The 8,490-nt window shown below is 48.2% G+C and overlaps 1 long non-coding RNA gene across 1 annotated transcript; it reads left to right on the plus strand.

Moving 5' to 3' along the window:
* Positions 1-1,145: 1,145 nt before the first annotated feature.
* Positions 1,146-6,981, plus strand: LOC118177718. Its single transcript, XR_004755901.1, has 3 exons — positions 1,146-1,302; positions 4,698-4,805; positions 6,562-6,981. It is a non-coding gene; the product is annotated as an uncharacterized LOC118177718 (long non-coding RNA).
* Positions 6,982-8,490: the final 1,509 nt, after the last annotated feature.

The following is an 8,490-nucleotide window of genomic DNA, read 5'->3' on the forward strand; positions in this document are numbered from 1 at the left end:
TTTATTGCTATTCCAATGCCCAGGATGGTACTTTTAAAAATAAACTCCTGAAGAAGGCAGGAGGGGAAAGGAGGAAGGATCTTGAAAGCTGTTCATTAACATACTGTACAGCAAATCCTCAACCTCTGAAAAAATGGAGCTAATAAAAAATCAGTAATGCTATTTCTGATTATTTGATTAAGAGGCTGGCAATATTCAATATTCTTCTGGAAGCTCTGGCTCCCAGGGGTAAAAGAGATTTCAGCTTCTTATTTTAAAGAAAAGATAATGTTTTGGACTTGCGAGATTCAAGTCTGAAACCACGAAAGCAGTTCCTGAAGACCAAGGAACCCACTGGAAAGGCAGAAGTGAACCTCACTATTGATTTGTATTTACGTAATCTCACTATTTTTAAAGCACATTGCCCTTGTGAGCTGGGGCCTGCCCGAAGGTTTTTGAAGACTGGTGGTTCTGACAGTCCTTCCAGGACAGGAACCTCATACTGAATTTTCTCATTATTTTAGCTGTGTTTACCACTATTGCTCACCTTCTAGTACCAATGCAGATCATATAAAATATATTTCTAGGTGCATGAAGGGAAAAAGGATTTATCTATACAACTTAATGAACTTTGTGAGCTCCTGTCAATGGTCTGGTCACTAGTGGGACTAGAATTTAAGACTTTCTGCTATAAAATCCTTGGCCTGAGCCACGGCGTTAAAGGAGGGCGCCCAGCAGCCACGCGAATGTTGGTCCCTGAGATCCGTGGATTCAGCACGAGCCAGGGAAAGCAGCAGTTCAGTTCCTTGGGGTGGGCCACAAGGTCCATTCAGGTTATTTCTGGGGATTATAGGCATTTTTTTACCGTCTAAAAAGAAGGGCTTGCTCTTCTTTGGAGGTGGTGCCAAGCAGGTGAACGTTCAGAAGCTCGATTTGTTCTGCTTGCATTCACGTGCTGCTGCTGCGAGACCAGCAAAGCCTCGGGAAACGTGCTCAGGCAGGAGGGTTTTCGGAGACAGCCGACCTATCGCAGAAGTTGCAGCATCTCATTTTTTAGCAGAAAAGATGAAATTATGTGTGTTGGAGGGTAGCGAGGATGAATATTCCCGAGCTTGTTAAAATTCCAGCCCTCATCTTTCAAAGGCCTCCGTTACTGTTTCAGACATCCATCAGTTGCTCAGAATCGGGAGCTGTCGTAGCTGGCTGTAATTGCAGAGACGAGCTGCGGCAATTACGGCACCTGCTGCACCCTCATCCAAGCAGGTGGAAGAATTGATGAGGAGCGTTTTTGGTTTTCCAGCCTCCCGCAGGGGTTTCGCAGAGGTATGTTTCCAACAGGTCTACGGAACTGTGCTCTGTTGTGCCACACTGATATCTGAGAAGATCCTCAGTGGGATTATCTGCTCAGATCTGAATAAAATACTGCCTGGAGCTAAGTCCTTGTCTCAGGGGAGCATGGCAAGGATGGAAAGGGAGTTTGCAATAGAACTGGAGAGCAAAGCCCAGGTTTTCATCTGCTGTCCTCAGTAAAGGAAGCCAAGAGCAGAGAAACAAAGGGATGGATGGCACCATGAAATTTGTATTCCAGCTCTCCGCTGGAAGTTATTTCTCCATGGCTGAGATGGAGTAGCTGCCAGTGTTTGCTCCAAATCCATGGAAAGGCAAAGTAATCTCAGCATCCCATCCTCAGTGTACCCTCAGTCGCTTGAAGCCCGCAGGCTGTACCCTTCTGGAGGCTCACGAGGACAATCGAGTGTTGGGGAACCCCGCTCTTCTTGGCTCATCTCGGCAATAGGAGCCCAGAGAGCAGCCTGGGATCTGAGCTGAAGAAGCGCAGGAGACACAGTGTAGGAGGGCTGTGATAGTGTCAGAGACCTCCTCTGGCTCCTTCCCACACCATTGAAGTGAGAGGGCTTGGTTTACAGAAGGTGGCTTACCTGGTAAAGAGTGGGAGTCTGCCCTGAACAAGCCATAGTCCTTGTATGGCTCCTCCAGAGGTACAGAGAGCACCTTACCCTGTCCTAAATACAGCTTTTGAGTTAAGCAGGATAAACTACCTACCTTCTGGAGCCACCCCTTTCTCTACTGGACATTATAAAGTTTAGACAGCAAAGTCAGAGAGATTTAATTTTGAGGAGAGATGACTGTTTCCTTGTAGATCTGTCAGCAGCTCGTGCCCATGGGTGCAGCTCCTGCTGACTTCTTACAACAAAGCAAGAACTTTGAGTCTTTCTGCATTGGGCTGGAAAGAGTTTAATGAGTTAAATCTTTGCTTTCCCCATCTCCTATGCAAAGCCAAAGGTACCTTCGATGCCCGTTGTAATGGAGAGTGATTATGGGAAGTAAAATTTGCAATGGAATTACGGTAATTGTATCTTCTCTTCCAACAGGTATTTTGAGGAAGCCAGCATTTTAGATAATTAGTGTTATTTTGTGTAAATAGCGGAAAGAATACAGGAGGAAGCGAGGTGATTCTCTGCCAGGCATGTGGTAGCTAACAGTGTGGGTTTGACTGAACCTGCTGAAACGTTCCCCGCAAGAAGAAAGTGAACAAGCACATGGGAGCCTCTGCCAGGCAGGCAAGTGGAGGGTGTCTCCAGCACTTCAGGTGTTTGATTTAACCAACAGCTACTGCAGTGCACTTTTTTCTCCCCAAATTCGAAGCTTCTTGGTCTGACATTTTAGCTGCCTCAGGCCTTCTCCATCCCAGGCTCTTGTTCGTGTGTCAGCTGGAACAATTAAATACAATAGGAATGGCATTTCTACTGGTGTTTCTGCCCTGCCAGTGTCGAGAATAAATGAGACAGACAGAAAATAAAGGCAAAATAAAAGTAAAGTGTGATTTTCACCCTGAATCTCTAGTGAGGTTTGAATTGTGTTTTCAATAAGATTCCAGTCTGAACAATTCCTGCTCTTTCTGCTTGATGCCGACTGTCTCTGTAATATCATTTCACACTTCAATTCTGTAACCTTGATGTTGCAGAGGGTAAAAGTACCCATGTGAGCCACGTGGGTCAGGTAAGCCAATGGAAGCAAAGATGCAGCTTATCCAGGACAATTCATATGCAAAAAAAAGACCAAATTCAGCTTCATACAGAGAATAAATGAACTTTCGATAGACTCAAGCTGACACATCCCTGAAAACTGATGAGCCGTGACAGGTCAAGGCATTGCCTCTCACCAGCCGAGCTGCACAGGAGCTCTACCCCACCCTGAAAACTCTGGCTTAGCAACATTTCATGGAGCTAGCACTTTTTATTTGCAAGGGGAAAGAACAGCCAAACAGCTGCTCACCACATCAGCCAATGCCTTCCCGTACAGAGCGGGGAAAAAACAGTCCAGGAGCCATCCTTTGATAACTGCTGGAACTTCCCGTTGGGCAACACGAAGGTTTCTACAAACAGGAAAATGACGCAGTGACTACCTTCAGTGCAGGTAGAAGATAAATAAACGAGCAGGATGCACGTGGGAGACCCTGAACCATGCAATGTTTGGCATCAGAACAAGGCTTGCCGAGTTGAAGTCCTGTCATGTCTTTTTCACACACACATAGAAAAACAAAAAAGTCTCTCCCTCCAGTCTTCCAGATTTTGGAAGAATCCTGTTCCCAAGCATTGCTTTAATCTGGTGCAGGGAACCCGACCCTCTTGTGTAAGCACAGGGGAGCCCTGGAGCTACAGAACTGCCCTGCAGCTGGGAACCTGCCTCCTGTGTGCTCAGGCATAGCGGTGTGGCCCAGGAGCCCTCCTAGGGATGGTGGTTGCAGAATTTTCCCTTTTAAAATAATGTTTCCGAGCTTTCTGAGCAGCTTGGTCATTGAAGTCCTCCGGGGTGTCCATCTCCAGGGGTTCCATCATGCCCAGATGCAGGCATTTGAGTTTTCCTAAACCTGGGCTCTTTAGAAAAAACGAGCCTCCAGCCTCTGGAGGTAATCTCTCCACGTGCTCCTGGTGAGAAAGCCTCCTTTGCACACCTTGTTTCGATCTTGTAGCTAAATGTCTGAGGTTACATGGCGCAAATCTGGGCAGAACCCCAGCCCCTGAGAAGGAAGTCCTACCAATTTAAGAGAATTTCTTCATACTGTCCTGGAGAGAAGCCAGTTGAAAATGCCTGAAAATCCTGAGGACACGTGATGTCCTTGTGCTCTCTCGTCCTGCGTGCAGACAAAAGCAATAGGGGGTGAGCAGAGAGAAACCACAAGTATCTTAAAAATAAAGTGAAGACCTTAATTTCCCATGACAGCTTTTCATTCCCTGGCATGTACCGCTGCAGGTAACGGCACACCGATGGGCTGGAGCTCGCCAGAAGAGAAGTACATCTTTTAAGTCAAATATTTGTCATGCCTGTGAGAAATTAATTGCTAGTTTTGCATAATTAACTTCCTAGCAGGCTGCTTCTCTAAAAACAAAATGACCTGAGGGACAGTAGAAAATTCTAAAAAATTTAAGTAAGTAAGTGATTTCAGTTAAAGAGATCAATGAGATTAAATGATTCATTACGGGCCTCTTGCAGATTTTGAGGAACGCTTGCTGGAAAAACCTGAGCAATTAGTTGTGGGTTTGTGCGTGCGCATGTTTGGGGGTTTGGTTTTTTTGTTTGTTTTGTTTCATTCTGTTCAAATTTGGGAACCTCTCCCCATCGCTCCCCAGCAGACATGGGCCAAGGGGAAGAGGTTGGGGATCAGGAGAGACAACCAAGGTCTTTCGTACTCGCTGTAGGTGGCCTGGGGCATGCTACAAAGGGAAGGCTGAGCTACTGGGGGAAAAAGGCTCGGTCATGACAACGGCAGAGCTCTCCAACTGGCAAGTGAACTTCTCTCTCACAGTGTGAGTGTTGTAATCTTGTATGCCAGGGCGTCAGCAGAGGCTGGGGATTTATTATTTTAGACCATGGGAGTTCGAGGAGTAACTCCATTACCTGGCAGCGGCAGCGATGTCCTTGCGAGCCAGACGCGGCACAAGGCAGGGCACAGGGCTGTGTTTTGCAGCATCAGTAATACGAATCATTTGATGTGCTAAAATGTATTTGTAGAAGTATAACTGGAGCTTGTATGAAGCCGCTTTTACAGTCATAGAACCAGTTTCAGTAGACAGGAAAGCTTCAGATATGCTCATACAGTTTTCATGCTGATAAATGTGATTAATACTTCTCTAATTATCAATCCATGATAATTTGCTGTGCATGCACCGAGTAGCAACTCCCTGCCACTAATGCAGGCACACACCCATATATACGTATTTGCTCCTGTTTGCACACAAAGAGCTTGAAACATTCTGGCAGAGATCCCGACAGTGCGTACACATCGCATGGGAACGTTGTATTGCTGTCACCTCCCGCTGCACATCCTCCAGATGCAGCCATAGCTCTGCAAAGAAGCGCCGCGGCCGTGACGTGTCCATTCCCAGCAGGTCTTCTCCCTCTCTAGCTTTAAACCCCATCGCCTGACTTTAAAGGCAGTGTGGAGCCGAACCTAGCAGAGAGCTACTGCGTGGACATCCCACGGTGCTGCTGCCTAAATGCTGTGTGTCAAAGGAACTGTCGGAACCGGCCCAGTGACTTACGAACTAGGAATGTGAAATATTTTGGAAGTCTTACTTGCAGGACGCTGCCTGCTGGCAACGAAATCTAAGGTTTAAAAACAGAGCTTGGATTTTTTAGATCTCGTGACAGAGAATTTGTGGTCCTAGAAATTGGGGGAAAAAATATTCTGAGCTTAAAAAGGAGTGCTCAGCTCTGAAAACATGGGGAGTAAATTAATAGAGAACCCTGGGATGCCAAGTTTACGGTCACTTTTTGGCTGTGCGCCTAAATGTGAAAAAGATACGTTCTGTGAATATCTTCTAAGTAATTGCCTAAAGAGCTCAAAGCTACAAACAAAGGGAAAATCATTTTCTCGAAGCTTTGTAGCCATTCCTTTTATGGGTCCTGTTAAACAGCAACATCTGTTTGCAGAGCTGCAAGGCTTCCTCCCTCTCCCCAGCCATGGTCCCTTCTTCCTTTTCTCCCTCTTTTCTCGGGCAGTCCCTATTTCCAGCTAAGCTCCACCTGAACTCTGCCTCCTGTTTCCTGTGATCAGCTGGTAAAAGCGTGCTCCCAGGTGTAGTCTGGCCACAGAGCAAGTGGATTAATAACTGGGATGGAGATGTATCTCTGCTGCTTATGTAGTAAAGAAGGAAACAAAAACTAATGGTTATTTTCAGATAGCCTGACAGTGACTAATTGCTGTTCCAGCAGATGCTCCAAATAAAAAATGGTGTAGCTCCCTGATTTATACTGGGTGCAGAGCAATGAAGAGGAAAACACATTGCGAAGATGGGGAGGGGGGCAGTGCCTACCCCAGCCAACGTGCCAGGGGGATACCCCCCAGTATTGACATCAAAAACAAAGAGCCCACGGTGCCTCCCTGCTCTGTCACCCTCCGGGGAGGGGCAGAGGAGATGGCAAGAGGCTGCAGAAGAGGTAGAAAGCCTCAGTCCGATTGATGGCAACGTAAAAATGAAAGGGAGAGGTGAGGAAGGCGTGGGGAGCAGTTTATGATGGCATCACTTGTGTAATAACACTGTGGGATTTTTATGTTTGCAGATGGGAAGAGATAATGCCCTGGTTTATGAACGGGGAGAATCAGTCAGACATTGCCACGGTCGTACCAAGAATGCGGACCGTTTGTTTGATATAGTGTATGATTAAGGGACACGACAGGGATATCTAGAAACCATCATGTAGGCAGCTAACCATCCATCTTGCTGACTTGTGTGCGCAGCAAATTACAGAGCCCAGCTTGCGTGTGTTTGTGCGCTCACAGAAGCCTCGGAGCTGGGCGCATTCGGTTCTGAGGGCTGGTCTGAAAAGGTGCAGAAGGGGAGAACAACCCTGTGGGCAAGCTGTGCCAGAGCAGAATGTTCCTGGGGAAGTGGTGCCTCAGGGTCTTACACAGGGACATGCCCACGGGGCCCTTGATGTCCCCGGAGGAGCTGGTCTCAGCTGGCCAAGGGTGCCATCTGGAAGTGGACCCGATCCCACACTGGTGAGAGGTTTTCCAGGGGCCGCAGTCATCTCTGCGTGGATTCCTGCTAGACCAGAGAGAGACATGGAACAAATTTCCTGCTTTCCCCAAGGCATGTTTGCTTTTCTAACAGTCTGCTTTAAAATAAAGTCATCCAGATTGTCCTTTGCCTCCACTGCAGGTTTCTCATCATGGCAGGAGATAAACTACGGAGAACAAAATCCCTATTTGATCATAGGAGCATTCCTCGGCTCTTTCATGCACAAGTCTTTTTAAAAAATCTTTCTACCTTCAGAGCTATTCTCTGAGACTTGAAGAGAAAAATCCAAACCCTATAAATGTCTCACAAGCACGCTCAAGGTCCCTATTAACTTTTCTGCTTTTCCTACAATAATTGTTTCTGTCTGTTTTAATTTCGCCTTGGTGGAGACGAACTCGGAGGCTGCTTCAGATGGAGGCAGGTGTTGCCCCAGGCGCTCACGCAGACCGAAACGCGGAGCCCTTGCTGCTGTGGCTGCACCAGCCCGTAGGGGTGCCAGGGATGGAGCGTGCACAGTGCGACTCCCCCAGCATCATCCTAAAAGTTTATTTTAAAGGCTGAAAAGTCACTGGCAGAGCCTGGCTCTGAATCCAGCTGCCAAGGGTTCAGATGTTGGCTCCGTCATGACTTAACTGCGTTTGTAGCAATTTATTTTAGCAGTCAGTCTGTATGCACAGGGATTCTTGGGGAATCCAAAAACCCAGCCCCATTTATCCATCTGCACTCTAGGGCCTCGTCCTTGAGCAGTGGGACGCTGACCCAGCTGGGACACGCACCCCCTGCAGCACCCGTCATTATTCTTCTGGAGGTGCCCCAGCAAAACCTGCCAAGTGCTGACGTTGTGCAGAACTGAAAATTGCGCCGGTGCTGAGGGGGCTGCCTAATTACAGCACTATAATTAGACAGGCGGGTGGGCAGATTTCCTCTGGCCGCTGCCTGGCGGGTTGGGACCTTGCAGCCTTACACGTTCTCCCCTCCGGAGCCGGCTCGAGGCTGGCTGTGCTGCACGTGCCGGAGCTGCCACGAAGGAGGTCACCGTTTCTGTGCCCTCCCATGCTCTGCAGTCTGCGAGCGGGGCACGAAGCTCCCCTGCTGCCCCAAGGCTTGGCTCTGAGCTCCCTACTAACAATGCAAGGGTTTTTCCACCTCCTGCAGCCCATCTGTGCTGTAGGTAGGATCAGAAATCAACCGGAGGAAGTGCCAAGCTAAGAGGGCAATAAGCAGGGTTGTTCAGGGGATGGATGCCACCATGGAAAGGGGCAGGGAGGCCGGCAGCTTGGAAATGTAGGAGCGTGAGGCTGTGCCTGTGCTCCCTTGGCCTCGCTGCCCCTACTCCGTGTCAACAGGACAGAGGAGGTTGGGGCTCAGCTGGAGGACACCACAGCCTGTCTCTGGAACTTGGTGGCACTCTCAAAAGCCCAGGGACGGTGAGCCCTAGTGCAGAGATGTGTCTACAGACCCGACCTCA

The sequence above is a fragment of the Oxyura jamaicensis genome, chromosome 23 (assembly GCF_011077185.1).
Source record: "Oxyura jamaicensis isolate SHBP4307 breed ruddy duck chromosome 23, BPBGC_Ojam_1.0, whole genome shotgun sequence".
Lineage (NCBI taxonomy): Eukaryota > Metazoa > Chordata > Aves > Anseriformes > Anatidae > Oxyura > Oxyura jamaicensis.